The 18,793-nt window shown below is 43.0% G+C and overlaps 1 long non-coding RNA gene across 10 annotated transcripts in view; it reads left to right on the top strand.

The window, feature by feature from the left end:
• LOC147001556 (uncharacterized) overlaps positions 1-18,793 on the top strand; it is a 139,132-nt gene that overhangs the window by 79,870 nt on the left and 40,469 nt on the right. For all 10 annotated transcript variants that reach the window (XR_015044781.1, XR_015044783.1, XR_015044788.1 and 7 more), the window contains one exon: positions 17,894-18,094. This is a non-coding gene — a long non-coding RNA (uncharacterized LOC147001556). The remainder of the gene's footprint in view (positions 1-17,893; positions 18,095-18,793) is intronic.

The raw sequence follows: 18,793 nt of genomic DNA, 5'->3' as shown, positions 1-18,793 counted from the left end.
CTTCCACAGAGACTCAGTTCTTCACAGCTAAGTTGAGCAAGAAAAAGGATAAGAATTATAAAGAGAAGGTACCCATTGCTTCTTATAGAAAATTAGGCATTTGTTACCCAGAAGCCAGAGTCTGAGAAGGCTCAAAGAAATGAAATAAATTTCCAAGGTCAGAAAGGGAGCAGCTAACAGAGGACTTGAGCTTAGGAGTTTCTCTCTACAAAACAATTGGCTTTTTTATAGTCCTAGCCTGCCTCGGATGAAGTTCCAATTCTTCCCAATGGTGACCTTGAGCAAGGGCCACCTACAAAGCATGCACGGTCATCGTCCCAAATATACAGCTTCATTGCACTTCCTGAGTTCCACCAACTGCCTGCATCCCTCCTCAGCAAAAAGTATTTCCATGTTCTACCTGGAAGCAGATTTCTTTTCTCCTCAGATATGATTTCTTTGCCTGAATGATTGAACCATACAACTTGACCAAATTTGGTATTCCTGAACTTCATTTACCTGTCTGTGAAAGGGACTAATAATTCTTTATATTGACACGGTGTTCAAATACATTCATATCCCTTAGGCTTTAACTTGCCTTTGTGGCATTTAATTAAGTAGCTATTTTAAAATGCTCACTTACTGAGTATTTAGTATGTGCCAGAACACAATCCGTTTGTAGTCACGTTGTCAAATAAGCTTATAACACCTCTACAGAATCTGTACGTCATTAGTCCCATTTTAGGGGAAACTGTGACAATGTTGCTGGGTAACTTGATGGAATCCGAAGTCATCTGGGGACAGGAGGTGACCCTCTGGGCATGCCCTCGGGGGATTATTTGGATTATACTAATTGATGTTGGCAGACCCTTATCAATTGTGGGTAGGACCATTCCATGAACAGGGGATTCTAGGCTAAATGAAATCGAGCAAACAAGCTGAGTCCTAGCATGCATGCAGGCATTGCTCTCTGCTTCTTTACTGTAGGTGAAATGAGGACACCATCACCAAGTCCCCCATCACGACAGACTGGCACTTGAACAGTAGGTGAGATAAGACCTTTCTCCTTTAAATTGTTTTTGTCAGAGCATTTTATCACAGCAACAGGAAAAATATTCAGACAGAAACTAAAGTAGTAGCTCGTCCGCAGTATATGTGTATATGTGTATATGCGTATATGTGTATATGTATGCATATGTGTATCCACATGTGTATGTGTATGTATCCACAGAGCAAAGCAACTTGTCTGAAATAAGAGTTCTAATACACATCTGCCTTCCACAAAGGAAGTAAAATGCTTTTCTTTTCTTTTTTCTTTTTCTTTTTTTCCTTTTTTTTAACACGTGAAGACTGAGATCTCTAGGTGGAGTTAATATCCAGCCCCACAGATTGGCAGAATACAGATAAGAACCAAGGTATCTGGAGCTGGAGAAATGACTCAAAGTTTGCTGTTACTGCATGGAACTAGAGTTTGGTTCCTAGCATCCACACTGGTGGCTCAAAAACCACCTCACTTATAACCCCTGGTCTCTGAGGGAACCTGTATTCATCTGTGCAAACACACACACACACACACACACACACACACACACACACACACACACACACACACACACACACGGAGAGAGAGAGAGAGAGAGAGAGAGAGAGAGAGAGAGAGACTTATGATGGTCTCACCTACACTCAAATAGGAAAGAATTTAGATTGAGAACTGCAGAACTGGTGACTCCAAGATACAAGTTTTACTTCAGTGAAGCCTCTAGGCACATCTCACCCTCCTTGTCAGTTCTGGAAGCTGCCAAGCTCTTCCTCATTTATTTTCTATGTTCTTTGCTGACTGAGTCAACGGCTCTATATCCATGATCAAGTCTGGGGTTTATCACTGGACCACCTTCATACCTCTGGGAAAACCTTTTCTGAGCCTCCTTAACATGCACTGTGATCTGGGACCCTTGGTTCTTTCCTTTCCCAGAAGGCATTGGGCCCAGTTGGCAAGGGAGGCTAAAGCCAAGGACAAGAGATGAATGAATGTAGACAACTTGATTGTGTGTCCTGGCTTTGGCAGAGAGAAACACTCAGGGGACCTTGAGTTCCAAAGGCCAGGCCTGAAAGCTTTCATGGAGTTTCAGCTTGGACTTGGCCCCAAATAACCCCCTGCTGCATCTGTGGGTTCCATGGTTGCCAAAAGGCCCAAGAACCACATGCAGTCCTCTTCCATAAAGACCTGCAGCCCAAGAGGCTTCTTGGATGTGCACACTTGAGCCCCCTCCCAGGTACACGTCTTGCAGGCAGAATGCATCTTGCAGGAAGGTTGACTGGGGCTGGGTGAGCAGTGAACAGACAAGAATCCCAGTTCCCAGGAGCTGATGATTCTGTTTATTTATTCAACTTTTCCTCCCTCCCTCCTTCCTTCCTTTCTCTTCTCATCTTTATTCTCCCCTCTCCCATCAGAAGACCAGGTCCATATATCAGTTCCCCTCATCATCAGCCCATTAGCTAGGACAGTAGGGAATCCAACTAACCTTTCCTGCCTCAGATTTTTTCAACCTGAAAGTAGAGATGATAAAGCTTTGCAGATTTTCCTTCTTTGTGTGTGTGTGTGTGTGTGTGTGTGTCTATGGATGGATGGATGATCACATAGATAGTGTATATAGATGGTCATGTGTATGTTGCCCATGGAGGCCAGGATTTGATGTTAGGAATCTTCCTACACTGTTCTTTCAAATTATTCTTTGAACCAGGATCTCAAACCCATGACTCAATTACACAGACTAGTGTAGGTAGCTAGTTTACTCAGGGACACCCTGTTGTCTCTGCCCTCTTTTATTGGTGGTAACAGGAAAGCCGCCATGCTCACCTGTTATTAGATTTCCTTGGGTCTGATATCAGAACATTGGCCTTCCTTTGAGAGAAGGCCTCTCTTTTACCCTGGCTGGTCTAGAACTCACAGAGATCACAATCTGCCTCTGTTGGTCTCCCAAGACCTGGCAGTAAAGACATGTGGTGCTACAATGCTTAGGCAAAACTTTGGTCCTTCTGCATGTGTGGCAAGCACTTTGATGGGTGCCATTCCCCCCAGACCAATCTTTAGAGTTGTTAAGAATCAGAGAGTAGAGTTTATTGCATATCTAATATTTAACAAGGGAGGATAACGTTAACTAAACTTTGTTAGTCTCATGTGTGGCATGATAAGGAAAGTAGATAAAAGGTTTTACTTTATCTCTATATGTACCATGTATGTCACTGCAAATGGAGAGTTTTAGAAATAAGCCTTTAGTCAATGCTCAGAAGGCTTTTATGAGCAAAAATGCCTCACTCTTACAGCTACGGGAACAACTGCAGAGACCACCGAGCCTCTGCCCCACTGTTACCTCTCTGAGAGGAAAGATATCTCTATCCCCCTGAGTCTCTCCAGGTCCCTGTATATATGCCCTTGTCTTCCCAGTTCTGTCACTGAACAATATACACACTCACAGACTACACCTCCCTTGGGTCCTTCAGCCCTGAAGAGAGTGGAAAATGATTGTTAAGTTCATCAGCCACGCTCTTGAGAAAGCAAGAAATAAGCAGCGATGATGGATGGGCTCAGGGACCCTGTCAGTAGAAGACACTGTTGGCCAATGGAGCTGACCACAAGGACATGTTGGAGGTTCACGGGTTTGACAAGGGCAGCTCCTAGAGAAGTTACTGTCAACAGGCTCTTGTGGGTGTTCTACCATCCCAGATAAGAACGTATTCACCCTGCACTGAGCAATCTGTTCTCCAAGCACTCTATGTGCCACACTGTAGGATAACCAGACACTAAAGCTGGGAAGTCAGAAGCATACACAGGGGATTGCCTAAAATCAGAAAAGCAAAATTCAGGAGATGACAGGTAGGCTCTGCGTTCTTCATGTTAAGGCTAGTTATTTGTGCATGCTTCTAGAGTAGGAATGGGGAGAAGGGGGAGTAAAAGGAAGGAGAGAAAAATCAAGCATCTTATCTGAACTTGAAATGCTTTCCCCGAAAAAAGCACACATCTGGAATCTATTCCCTACAGAAGCCAGCCGCAGACCAGCTCCTTAGTAGGATGGTCCCAGCTACCCTGATGCTGACCAAGTGTGGCCCGTGCTTCATGGATGGCTGATAGAATTTTTCTCCTACAAATATTCTTGCCAAAGTTAGTTTTTGGACTGCAGCTCATAAATACACAGTATTTCAGTGAAAGAAGTACAGAATGTCCTCCTGGGGTTGACAAGCAAATGGTTTCATAAATAACCCTCTTGACACGTGCAAGATGTTAACATTTTTGAGGTTTGGGGCAGGGGCAGACACAGATCTAATTGCTCGATTCAGTCTGAAACCACAACTGGACTTTGTTACCTCCTGGGGAACCATGGAAATGTTTTTCTTGGCTTGAAAGTCCTTTGGTTGCTTGTCAGCAGCAAACACAAAGCAATCTCTTCAGGAGATCCTGGGCCAGAGACGATCACAGCCCAGGTGAATGACTAGACCATCAGTTGAGCTGACACTCATGGCTCAGTTAAAGAAAATCTAATGCTCTGTGTGATCAGAGGTCTGGGTTGAGCCATCAAATAGACTGTTGTAGAGGTGACAAGCACTCAGCCTGGGGAGTGGTGACTTAAAAGAGGGAGAATATTCTAGCAAAACCTACTATTTTGATAATATTTTTTTAAAAAAATTAGCAGGATCAGTGAGATGTCTCAGTGGAGAGAGGTGCTCGCCATCAAACCTGACAGACTGAGTTCAATCTCCAGGTCTCATATGGTGAAAGAAAAGGATGATTCCTGCAAGTTATCTGACCTACACACACACACACACACACACACACACACACACACACACACACACGTGCACTAAGTATGATAAAAGTATTTTCAAATGGAGTATGTTTGGACAGAAGCTGTATTGGGCCAGAGCAACCACCAAGTCTATAGACATTTTGCTATCAGAAGCACAACAGACTCTTTAGCCATTTGTGGGACAGGCACTGGTTAGTCAAAAAAGTGTTTTGTGCTCATCCTGTCACATTGCTAAAACTCACCTCTGAAGTGTATTTACATCTAACATAGTCACACGAGAAGGGTGTAGTCTGTAATGAACACAGACACCATATTCTGGAATCCCTGGAAATCATTTGTGTGTGTTTAAAGTTTTCTGAGCCTGTCACATCTACACCTACAGCTGACCCTCAGAACAGCCTTGTAGGATAAACAGGGTAGACTCTGTTATTCCCATTTCATAGGTTGGAATGTAGAAGCCATACGGGAAAGGTAAATATCAGAACAAGGCTATGGAGTTGTGGCAATAGATGGCTTGATTGATCGATCAGACATTCTAAGAAAGAAGAGCAGGATCTAAAAGGAAATGAGTTCTAGGGTAGGATGATCTATATGAGGCACAGGAGACAAGGGCTCTGAAATAACACAGGGACTCTGTTCCTATGGAGATTCACAGCATCTTCTGTTTGTCATGCTTTCACCAGACACCAGAACAGTGTCCAGCTGAGGCCATTCCTCATACATTTCTTGTCATGGGCATGCTATTACCATATTTCAAAGTATGGAACGGTCCTCTGTTTTAATTTTTAAGAAGTTCTCTTTAGAACCAGATGACTATACAGTTTGTTGATATGTTGGTTCTGTGAAGATGAGAACTTTGTAGAGAGTTGTTTTTATTTATTTGTATGTATATATGTGTCTTGTGACTGCATCTTCAAGTGTATGTGTAGGGGATGGGCTAGTAGAGAATGTGGCTCCCTTGGAGTTGGAATTTACAACAGCTTCAGGATTCCCAAATTGTAAAATAGCGGCTGGGATCTGAACTGTGGTCTCCATGATTATGCAGAGAGTACTATTAACATAAAGTCATCTCTATAGCCCCAAATATGAGGACTTAAAAATAATGAAAACAGAGTAAGAAAGCATGACATCATCCTATGCACAAAGTATGTTGTATTTTGGTATTGACTAAGAAGGTGTATATCAGTTTATAATAGAAGTTATGATAAAAAGAATAGTAATAGGGTGGTGGTGAGATGGTTCCATAAATAAAATGCTTGCAATATGAGAATGAGACTAGACTTCTAGTCCCCAGAAACCACTTAAAAGTTGAGTGGGCAAGGTGGCACCAATAGCCAGACAAGACACAATAGTGAGCTTTGGATGCAAGGAGAGACAGTGCCTCAAAATATGAGGTAGAGAGAGATTAAGGAAAACACTCAACATCAACTTTAGGCCTACATACACATGTGTACATGAGTGTTCCCACATTTGAGCATGTAGACACACACTACAAACACACACATATACCACATACACATACATGCACAGAAAGAGGTGCTAATAGTCACTGTCATCTAACCACTGAGACATGGTCCCATCTCAGATCCATTTCTTGAGTGGGGTGATCTCATTGAGAGCACAAATGGGAAATGGAGTTCTTTCTCCCTTTAAATGTTGGGCTCTGAAATACTCTGAAGTCTCCCTCCAGCCTCCTGATGACACCTGAGATGCATCCACACTCTGTTTGTTTTATTGGTTCTGGTTGATGTGTGTGGTCCGTCAGTTACACTCAGTTTCAGGCACTAAATAGTTCTTAGGAGGCTAGGTTCACACTTTAGTGTACCACCCCAGTTAAAGTCCATCCTGATCCCAGCTCAGGCTACAGAGATCTACTAAGGGCTTAGTCAAGACCTGTGTAGTGGTAGTAACAGTGGCATCCTTTCTCTCCTGACCCAGAGTCTGAATGTCTTCAAAGTGAGGAAAAAGGTAGGATGCAGGGAAATGAATGCTCTTACAGGGACATTGCAGGTGGCCGCTAACACTCTCTTTGGGACAGATGCTCTCTCTCTCTCTCTCTCTCTCTCTCTCTCTCTCTCTCTCTCTCTCTCTCTCTCTCTCTCTCTCTTTCTCCTGAAAATAAAGGAGTTTTATTAGTGAAATTTTAAACTTATGATTGCAAATTCTGAAAGTCCTTATTTGGCTACAGGGTGACTTTAAAATACATAGTGATACATAATGCAACACCTAATACAAAATAAATACTAAACATTTATTTGTTGGACAAATGACTGATACATTCATTAAAACCATAGTGGCAGTGGTTCTTTAGATTATACATAAATTTCCAAGAGACTTAGCTATTGGTGATGGTATTGTTTAAACAAGCATAAGGAAAGAATAAAAAAATGTCTTCAGTTAGTTGACAGGCTGGGGATTAGCCTAGCGGTAGGGCACTTGATTAGCAGACAGATGCCTTCTTGATGGACCACTATGGTTGCATGAACGTTTGCAGAAGCCCTGAAGGAATATCTAGGCTGACCTTCCGTGGCAGGAATCCACGGCTGCCCTGGTTGTACGCTCCACCACCCAGCACTACTGAAGTCCCTGAGACACTCCATGTTTTGCTTTGTCAAGCCATTGTCAAGCATGCTCTTCCCTCCATTCCTATCTCCTGATCTTACCATGTCACATGGTTCCACTCTACTACCTGCCTTCTGGGCAGACCAGGCTCTGAGGTCAATACCACCAAACATGTGTCATACTATGCCAGCTATCTTCTGCTTCCCTTGACCCCTGTCAAATGTTGGATGTCTTTGTTTTTTAATGCCTTGGGTTATGCTAAAATACTCTGAGCTCAAGTTATAGTGTGTCACAGCAGGAAGTCACAACAGAAGCTTGATGCAACTGGTTATATTGTGTCCTCAGTCAAAAGAGAGTGGTAAACTCTTGGTTAGCCTTTCTTCTTTCATTCAGCCCAGGATTCCAAGCCTAGGTAATGCTACTGCCCATTTTAGTCTGACTCTCTGTAATGAAGGTCAATCAATCACTGTAATGAAGATAGTTCTCCATAGGCATGCTCTCAAATCCATCTCCCAGATGATTATCAATCAAGTTGACAAATAACAGTAACCATCACAAAAGGGCCAAGTCTTTCTATTCTTCCCTGTAGCAAAGACCTGTTACAGGACTCAATTCCACTTAGCCATGTCCAATTTTGTGATATTGTGACACAATATTGTCACCTGCAAAGTGTCTTCTTGAGAATTACATAGCTGAGTTGAAAACCAAATTACTTCAAAATCTCATAGTGCGTTAGCTAATTTTAGGATGATGTGTTGGCTCAGTCAAGGTTCCGGAGCTCCTTGAATGTGCTCCTGGTTGCACTCCTTTCCTCTTCCCTTGTTGCTGAGCTTGGGAGAGGGCATGCAACTGAATCTTTTTCTGAGATAATGTAATCTCTTTGAACCTATTGTCTATTGCTGGTTAATGAGACTTGTGGGATTGGATGGAATGCCTTTCATAGACTCATGTGTTTGAATACTTGGATCCCAGCTGGGGGTGAGATTTAAGGTAAGGCTTAACTAGAGGAAGTATGTCACTGGACATAGGATGTGAGGTTCTTCGCCAGCTCCACTTCCTGTTTGTTTTAGGAAATTTTAGTCAGGCTGAATTTTACCTCCCTGAATTTTAAGACCAAAATATATCCTTCCTCCTTTAAGTTGCTTCTTTTCAGGTTTTTTTTTTTATTATAGCATAGAGAAAAATAAATGCTGTGGTTATTGTTGCTGGGCTTGCTGTGCTATGCTGCCTGTTACTAGGTATGTCAAAGGGAACTAGCACCTCCCCGCAGCATATAGATCCACTTGCTTCTATTGAATTTGAGTAGGACCTGTAATTGAATTTTAGATACAAGAGAAATTGAAACTGGACATTCTGTGCCTACACTTATACCATAGAGCATGTATGGAAGATAGCACTAATTATTCATATCTTAAAGATGAAGGCACAATGGCTGAGACAGGTCAGCAAGTTGCCAAGAGCTGTCCAGCAGGTTTGTGAAAATGCCTTTCTGTTCATAACCTGTACTGTAATCCACATTGTAGAGAAAGTAGACTCATAGGTATACTAATATATCTAAAACTTTTATCTCTCTTGTAAACTTAAAAAGTTTGTGTAAGCTTCAGGGAGTTTTCTTGGATTTACCTCTCACAGGTCAGATGAACTCCAGAAAAGTATTCTTCTCAGTCAACAACTTAAGTTTTTCCACCTGCCTATTCCTAAGGGCAGAATCTTTCTGTTCCCCTGATCTTGAGAGTCCTCCCCTCTACCAACTACCAGGATGATAGGCCCATAAATTTCAAGTGTACACCCAAGATAAAGATTTTCCCTAACTCCTTAACTTTATTTTCTGTTCCTGGTCTATATGTGTCCAAACAGATTTCCAATCAACTGAAGACTGTAAACTACTCCAAATGTTCCAGCTCTAGGTGCTTCTGACAGAATTTCCAACCAACTTGAACCCCTACATCCAAAATGGTTCCAAGGTAGTTAGCTGCAGGTGGTCCAACATCACAGACTGCTCCAAAGTGGTCTGCACTTCCCTAGCCCCAGGTGGTCCCATAGAACCTGGACAGTGATTAAACAGGTGTCCCCCAGCCTGCACTTTTTTCTCTCTTGGCTTTGACCATCATTCCAACCATCCTGGGCCCCAACAATGAATTCCCAATTTCAGCAGGAGGTAGTTATAGAAGAGATTAGGTTGTCACCAACAAAAAGGCTGGAATGTCAGATCTCAAAGAAACCTAGGACAAATGACCTATTTAACATATCAGAGAGGACAGTGGCTACCAGGTTCTCTCAGAATCCCTCAGCATCTTAAGTACCTGTTACAGAGTTATCCTAGCTGGTGTACCAGCATCTTACCCTAAACTTAAACAGTCTGTGTGCTTCCCTTTCCTTCCCCAAGCCTCTCTTTCCTTTATAACCCAGCAATTTTGTCTGTGTGGCTTTTGTTCTCTTGACTTCTCTTTTGCCCCTCTCTTTCTTTCTCAAACCCTTGCCACTCTATAACCTAGCTCAATGTGATGGACCAGTTCCATTTGGACTCTTCTAAATGCCCCTGGTAGTATTTTGGCTCGGATCTACAATAAAGACCCTCTTCCCCACCATACCTAGGTATAATAATTTCCTTGTTTTTCCATTCAAAGAAAAATTCTCAACTCTGCTAACCCTTTCTATTATTTTTAAAAATAACTTTCATTTATTAGGGTAAAAAGAATTCCATAAAACCTTGCTTCTATCGCCTGTCAATGACAGTGGGTTTGGAGTGGTTTAGTTAATTCATCTCTTGTGAAAACCCAATTGAACTGGCCATAATTGACAAACCTGAATGCTCCGGTGAAGGTCGAGGAGCCAAGCGTGAAAACCTGTGCTATTAGAACTGACACCAGAATTGTGATTAAAAGAGGGTCTAACTAGTATGCCCTGTGTGGCGTCAGGCCTCTTACCATCTTTCTCAAATGAATAATTACACTCTGCCTGGGAAACATGCACTTCGCTTTTTGAGTGCGTTCAGATCTGTGATGGCTTACATATGCTCCTCTCAGTAAAGCAGTCACAAGCAATGTTACTGGCCCATCCTCACCTAAGAAAATGAAGTCCCCAGAAGATGACGGGATTCCCACATTCCCTCAGCAGGTGAGAGGCTGAGGAAGGAGGGGAAAAGCCATCATTTCCCTTCAGAGTCTTTGGCTTAAGAGAGACTCTTCAAAAGGACAGTGTATTCAAAGGGACACTGTATTCAAAGGGACATTCCTGGATGACTATGGAGCTGGAGGAGTTCCTGCTGAGCTGCCTCTAGAGGGCATAGGGGAGATCTTGTCACCTTTCCCAGCTCAGCTTTTATTGAGTAATTCTGATTGTACTCTGGTGCATGAATTAACTTTTTTTTTTGAGAAAGTGGAAGATAAGTCAAGAGGTAGAAAATTGCTAAGGACACCCTTGATACTTTCTTACTTCTAGGGGATCCTAAAGGTACCATCTCCCATGTTCTCTTTCCTCTACCTGTGAGAAATAACATCTCTTTGGGGTTCATTGGTAACTATTTATTGAGCACTTAGTATGTGCTCATTGCTTTGCTTATATGTTTGTTGTTGTTGTTTATACTTCAGCACCAGAGAAAGGGTTACTTCGTATCCAATTTCTCCTCCAATACCAACAAGGTTAGATCTGTTTCTGAACTGTTTGTTTCTAGTTTTCAAAAAGGTCATATGTATAACTATGTATGTATATACAAATATCATATACTTATATACATATGTGTATATTATAGATATAAGTATCATACATCACCTAATATCTTCAACTTTGTCTAAAGTGGCATCTTGCTAGCAAATACACTCATATTTCTGTGATGGGACATGCCAATAGAGAAGAGGATAAGAAGGTGGTATAAATGGGCCAGGTCAACTTTCCCACCCAGGCCAATGCATAACAACCTTAATGAAAACCTTGTGTTTCCCTGGAGTTCTTTAATCTAGGGAGTTACAACAGGTGGGTCTGTGTTATCTGTTCACAGATGTCCACACAGAAGGGAAAGGAAATTCTTATTTTGGTTATATGGCTTGCATGTGACATTGTTCTGTTAGAAACTGGGTCTTTTGCCTTTAGCACCTATGCTGTTAACCAAGAAGACCTCACGAAGCATTTCTCTCTGGAAGCATATGATGTGGATATTTGCACCTGGAGGCAGTTGTAACTTCTATTCTTGACATAGGGGAACAGAACTATTGGAGTCTCTTGAATAGATTTAAGGACACATTTTTATCACCTATGCTTAGTACTCTCTGCTCTAATGTACAGTCCATGGCCCAGCCACCTTGGCACCAGCTTATTAGAAACAAGATCTCAGGCCCCATCTAGGACCAATTGAGTCAGAAATAGGGGTTAGCAGTCTCTTGAAAGCTTACCGGCAAAGGCCAGTTTGAGCAGCTGTGATCTCAAGCATTTCACTTGTCTGATTCATTCTCACAACTACCGGGCGAAATAGGTGTTGTTGGCATCCACCTAACACAGCTCAGGTGAGGTCCAGAGAGATTAAATAACTTGCCTCAGGCAAGGTCACACAACTGGTGTGTCCCTGACATGACCAGATGACAGCTTGACTCAATGATCCTGGCTCTTTACCCTGAGATATCTTTGCAGGAAGTCATAGCTATGCCAGTGGAGCAGGGTTGAGGGGCTGCTCTTCTTGCCTGTTTGGGTGAGAGCTAGAAAACCAATTTGCTGTTCAGCTCTCTTCTATCTACCTGATTTTCCCTAGGCTCCTTATTCTAGACCACAGCAGAGCTGTTTACTTCAGTTAACATTCTCCCCCACCCCCTTCGGGAACATGGCTCGCTTATGCCACTTTGAGATCCCTGGTCATGTGGTTGCATCAACCAATGAAATGAAAGGGGAAACGATGTGCTGTACTTCCGGGGAGCTGCAAAACAGTACATCCATCACCTTTGTCCTCTGCTTAAAAGGAAGTGAAACCCCCATCATCTGGGGGTCTTGAGTCCATGCTGGGCACACATTGCAAGGGAGAAAGAAAAAAAATCTTTGTGCCTGTAAACTGTGGTCTGGGGAGTTGTTTGGTACCCTGGCACAACGTAATCCGACCTGGCTGACTCTGACTCATCTTCCTTTTCTCCAGAGGCTGATTTACACGGCAGGAATGCCAGCCAGCAGCTCCGTGGGTGGGAAAAATGTACCTGCTTTTATGTGTTCAAGCTAATAGCCTCTTTTTCCTACTGCCTGTGAGGGTTTGTCTTCTTTCTCAGTGCCAACTTTATTTCTGATTTGTTTTCCTTGTTGGACCTCTACAACTTTTTATTTTCCAAGGCTATTTTTAGTGCCTCCATTCTACCCTGAAGGAAATAGTTCACATCTTGGTGCCCAGGGCTTTTTTAGCTCCTTTTAATGGGGAAGGACAACACATATCAACAATTCTTTTAGTCACCATGTCATTTCCCCAAGAGGCTCAGAGAAGAACAAAATGTCTCCTTAAAATGACTTTGGGATGTTAGTCTGCATCCTCCTTCCCACAAGGAGATATTCAATCTTCCTTCCTTCCTTCCTTCCTTCCTTCCTTCCTTCCTTCCTTCCTTCCTTCCTTCCTTCCTTCCTTCCTCCCTCCCTCCCTCCCTCCCTCCCTCCCTTCCTCCCTTTATTCCTTCCTTCCATTTGTTGGTTATCCTTTGAACCCGATGGGGAATTGAGCTCAAAAAGAGGTACCAATTCCAAGTTCCCTGTAATTTATCTACAGGTACAGATGTTTGGTTAGTCTTGGGTTGGTTATGTATCTGACACTCTGAGCTATATATGATTTTACTATAGCTTGCTCCCATTCATCAAAAAGTTACAGTGGATGAAAATAACTAAAACTAAAACAGAAACCAGCAGCAAAACCTTTGCACTTTTAAAATTGTGGAGATCTGGGGAGTTGTTACCCTGGCAACAACAGAGTCTGTCCTGGCTGATGTCATTCTCAAGATGTTGGTAATGGCTATTTGTAATTATTCCAACTTGGAAATAAACAGAATACCCTTCCTTATGTGACTGGATAAGCAGCTGTCATGTATCTAGATTATGACAAAGCATTTAGTGATGAAAAGAAATAAACTTTGAAGTCATAAGAAGGTATGGATAAGCTTAAATCCATATTACTGAATGCAAAATCTAAGTGGGAATGGATGCAGACTGTAAGATCGATTCTTACTCTAAGACACTCAGAAAAAGGCAAAATTATGAAAGTACTAAATGATTAGTGGTTTCCAGGGGTTTCCATGTGAAAAGAGATGAATGGATATATGGAGTTTAGGAAACTTTTAGGGTAATGAAACTATTAGGTGAAGTACCATAGTGGTAGGAAAATGTCATTATGTATTTATCAACACTCACAGAATGTGCAACACAATAATGAACCTTAGTGTAAAGCAGGAACCATGGGTGATTATGACATGTCAATGCAGACTCATTGCTCATAAAACCTGGACCATGCCGGAGGGGAACGAGGGCAGCCGGAGACCATGTGAGTATGGGCAGGAGTTAGAAGGAAATAATCCATTCTTTCTGCTCGATTTTGCTTCTAACATAATTTATATTAATTTGGGGGCTAAAAAAAAACCCTCTACATTCTCTTCTATGTTTTCAGAAGAAATCATGCCGTCTCCTTACAAGTGAGGGTAAGAGGAGAAAATGAACACTTCAGTTCTTTATGGCCCAGCCATTTCCCATTCATTGTCTCCCATCTAACAAGGAGGGCTAATCAGGAGAAAAGTAGGGTGTGTGTAGCTACAGTTGTGTGGGAAAGTGCTGAAGCCATGGACCGGAATAATCAGGACAATCAGGATCCCATTTACAGCAAGTTGTGACCTATTTCTTAACCAGCAATTTGTAGCCAGACTTCTCCAATCCGCCTTCATGAGAGATGCCTGGGAATTTACCATGGTAGAAGGAAGATGTGAGTCTTCCCCAACTCTCTAGGTCAAGTTCTTGGGTTTGAGCACTCACATGCCTCTGGAACACTTAGGCTGTGGGGCAAGACATACCTCAGAAACCTCTAGAGGTGGGGAGTCTGAACAGACTGTAGAGTCAAGAAATACACAGAATTTGAAAACTAGGGGATCAGGAACCAGGTGGGAAGTCTAGGCAATGGATGGAAGGGCGAGTTCTGAGCAGCATGGAAACTTCAAAGTGACTTCCTTCTAGACAGGGACTCAGCACGAAGCTGAGATCTGTGTTCTGTAGAAGACGTAACTTACCTTGCGGCTGTATTCTTTGGTATAGTGGTTTTGGAGCAAACTTTCTGGCATTTGCCCAACCCTTTGGGGGTCTGGCATGCTAGAAAAAAGAAATTGGGGACCAGGGAGAAGTAGGAAGCTTGAGCTATGAGTTCAGGACGCCATAGGCTCAGCACCTGAACACGTAGTGGGGGGGAAAGAGTTTTCCCCAAATCCCTGAGGAAGTCAGCTGCTGATTGGAGGATGTTTCCTCACTGGAGGGAGGAAAGCCAGTTGAGATAGCCAAGGATGCATGATATTCCACGAAATCCCACTACAGCATTGTGCCCATTACCCCAAAAGAAATAGTTTCCGCTTCTTCCTGTTCTGCTAGGATTTACTAGCCATCTAACCCTTCCCCTTGGTACAGCTTGTGAATATTTTAAGAGAACATCTGTTGATACTTAGCATGAATGAAAACAAAAAGATTGGCTTAGTTTGTGGGTAGTCATGAAAACATCGTCATCAGAGCTTACATTGCACAGAAGGAGCACTTATTTGTTGGGTTAGTGTTTGCTGAGCAATTTAACTGTAATAGTAAGAGTTTTACTGACTGTGAAAGTAGCAACAATAACAACAACAACAACAAATATGTTAATTGTTACTGAGTCTCTCAGCTAGGGTCAAATGTTTGATGCTGTACAGATCTGGCCTAGGGAAAATTTTCTGGATTCTTCTGTGGCTTTCCAGGTTTATTCCCTCTCTGTCATAACCCACTGTAAGTACAGGATCACTATGAGTGCACACGCTAGTGTACAAAGACTTTAAATGTCACCAAAGTGCCTATTTTAGGGGGAGGGTCTCTTTGAACTGTATTTGAATGGTATTCTGAAAGTTTGCATCTGTTGCAAGTTTAAAGTTGAGAGTACAGTGGGGGTGAGGCTCAGGGTTAAGGACAGTGTTTGTCTAAAGGCAGCCTGGACACTTGTTAGGAGTTCTCTGCTCATCCTTAAAAAAAAAAATCATATAAACAAAAACATTTGCAAACTGCACAGGACCATTAGACTCCAAAAGAAACTATTCTTTTTTTTTTTTCTTGTTTTACGAGACAGACAGGGTTTCTCTGTGTGGCCCTGGCTGTCCTGGAACTCACTCTGTAGATCTGTAGACCAGGCTGGCCTTGAACTCAGAGATCCGCCTGCTTCTACCTCCAGAGTGCTGGGATTAAAGGTGTGTGCCACCACGCCCAGCTAAGAAACTATTCTTATTCCAGGTGACCAAGGACATATACTGACATGAGTGGATGAAGAAGCCAAGCCCCAAAAGTGAATTATTAACAGTCTGCAAGTGTATGAAGCAGTAAGGTGTGGCTGTTGAGAAATAGCTGTTCTTTGCAGCCATTCAAGCCAGAACACTAAGCAGGAATGGCAGCTGGAGTAAATGAACAGAGACACAAGTCATATGACACATGGGAGAAAGAGGAAATCAGCTTTCATTCATGAAGTCCCTCCTAGATATTTGCTGAGTAGCTGTTATACATCAGGTACTCAGTAGGTTTGGGACTTCAGTGAAGATCTGGTTCCATTTGGCTCACAGAACCATGGTTCTGCTGGAATACATGCCCCTTAGGGGCCAAGGTGCACCTGCCAGGTCATTACCTCGACACCACTGGGCTTCCCTCCCAACAGATGACTAATTGAGATGTATTGCATGAAAGAGTGAATTTAGGTTTAACCAGTGGGAAAGACAAAGTCATCTGGTAAACCACAGGTCCTGTAATCCAGTCCAAGGCTGATTTATTTCTTCCTGGACACTGGACAGGAGCTGTCAGAGCTCCACTTTCTGCTGAAAACTCCATTTCTCTGGAGGCCTGATTCCCTGGTGTGCTGTTTTAGGAGAGAGCTAAGAGGTAACTGAAGAGCCAAGTCTCACAAGTCAGACGTGAATCTTCTCTAGGTCTCTAAGTCAAGTTCTTGGGTGTGAGCACTCACATTTAATATCAAGTTGCCCCCTACCCCCAGTCTGCTCTTCCAAGTACACAGGCTGCTTAGACCTTTTTTTGGAGCTCCACCACTCCAATCTTCCCCACTGGAGTCAAAACACTGTCTGGCATCCTGCAGGACAATTGCATATCCTCAAACGGAACAAGTCACCCAAGAACCAGCTGGAAGGCTTCCATCCCCTGCCTGCCTCACTGGAAAGAGAAGAGTGAGGCACAGCAGCTGGGTTGCTCATTATATTCAACCTGCATGTGATTAGATGTCCACTGGGTAGAGATGGCAGCTTTGTGTGATTCTCCAGCTCCTGCCTGCACATCTCAAGCTAATCTCCTTCTCCTTGAAGCCTACTGGATGATACTCATACACAGGCCTTGGTATTGGAAAAGCTCCTTCCTCCCCATTGCTTTTTTTCACATCTCAATAAACCCTTCTCCTCACATATTTTTCAAATGCAGTCACAAAGGGACCACTTAATTAACAGGCTGCCATTGTCTAAAGGCTGATTTGGAAGCTTACAGCCATTGAAGGAACCTCACACTGTTCCAGACAACAGAAACGGTGGGGTGCACCATCTGGGAGGGAGCTTCTGAGGAAACAGATGCCAGTGTTTCCATGATTAACAACCTAATATCATAACACCATAGTATGTTGTGCCATTTGGTTAGGAGTTACAGCCCTCTGAGCCAGTATTCTCACATCTCGCCAAATCCTGCAGTGTCAAAATATTTGCTTTGGCATAGGGCCTTCATTTACTCTTCCCTTGTGCCTGTTTCCCCCTATACAGCCTCGGCAGGGCTGGGGAGGTTGAAAGGGTTTAGTTGAAACCTAGATGATGAATTTGCCGACTTGGAGTGTGGTCCTTACACAGATGGAGGCCAACAACAGGTGGATTCATAGTTCAAAGATCTGTTTCAGAATGAAGCAAGTTTTGGCCAAGGACTCCGAACTTTGGTTCAGAACAAAAATGCCAGCCTTGGCCTTTTACCACCTTGTCTCATTTCAACCTTTATCTCCTTCTTCTTCATTCATCATTAGTTCACTCGACTGAGCTCCTGCTATGTATGGGGCACCTCGACAGAAAAGTGCATGCGCTTTCAGGGTATCACTGCGTGAGCTAATGCATGAGCTAAACATTTCCATAATCTCTTTAATGGTTTCTTCTAGTCTTTTCTCCTGCAACAGTTTTGCCCAGGCTAGAAGCACCTCAGTGTGGGTTGTGCACACTTCCAGGAGAAGAGATCCTTTGATGCTGTGACCTGAGGTTATTCTTAAGCTTTTGTCTACTTTGTCAGTGACTCCTTGCCCTTCTCAGGCATCCCTCTTTACCCACCTGGCTCCCTTAATCCTATTTTGTGCTTACTTCTAGTTGGACTAATCTCATCTCCCTCTGGATGAACCTGGGGCTATGTGGACTGTTTGCTGTTGCCTGATGAGTCTGTGGATCTGTTTCTTCCACTTAGCTGCTAGCTAAGAATGTGGCAAATCACTTCACTTGTCTGTACCTCAGAGGTCTCCTCCCTTAGACGGTGATTAGAACCTTGCAGAATTATTGTCTAGGTCAAACCAGGTGAGCTGCACAAATAATAAACCGGAGACCATGTCTCTCCACTTCCTCCATGCTTTCTTGCATACTGGAATGTGATGACCAGTTCTGCCCAGGTTACACAAAATTCAAAACTTCCCATTGTTCCCAAGATATGGCCTCAATCCTTGTATTCCGTCATAAGACCCTGAATGATTTGATACCTCCTGACTGTTCTTACTTGGTATTAACTTCCTTCCTTCTGGGGATGTTTGCATGGATTTAACCCTCTACCTTTAGGCACCCGCCTCTGCTGCCCATGCCTCTTTATGTTATCCCCAACCTTCTATCCCTAGCACAACTGTTCCATCATTAACAAACCATTTCTGAGCTTTTCAGAATGGCGCAGTCCTACTCAGCCTTGTGTCAGCACCCTGTCCCTGTGCCCACAGGCACCCTCATATCTGACATGGATTTATGCAGTTTTTCATTAATATTATCCTTTCTAAAATCAGCTCATGTAATGAGAGATGCCAGAGTTGGTTTTTCTCTCTGATGAATTTTTAGTAACTACAACAGCACCTGATACACAGTAGGTGCAGCATGAATAGTATTGGATAATAAGCAAATTGCCTCCTAACCGCCAATATCAGTGGGCAGAGGCTGCCGTGTCTTCCTTTCAACTGTTGCCATTATGAGCCACTTCATCCACATGCTAGGCTTTAAGTGTCCAAAAACAAAGGG

Source organism: Mus caroli, unplaced genomic scaffold (genome assembly GCF_978045245.1).
Source record: "Mus caroli unplaced genomic scaffold, Mus_caroli_1 scaffold_13, whole genome shotgun sequence".
NCBI lineage: Eukaryota > Metazoa > Chordata > Mammalia > Rodentia > Muridae > Mus > Mus caroli.
Note: the sequence above shows the minus strand (reverse complement) of the source record. Positions and strands in the feature narration are given on the sequence as shown.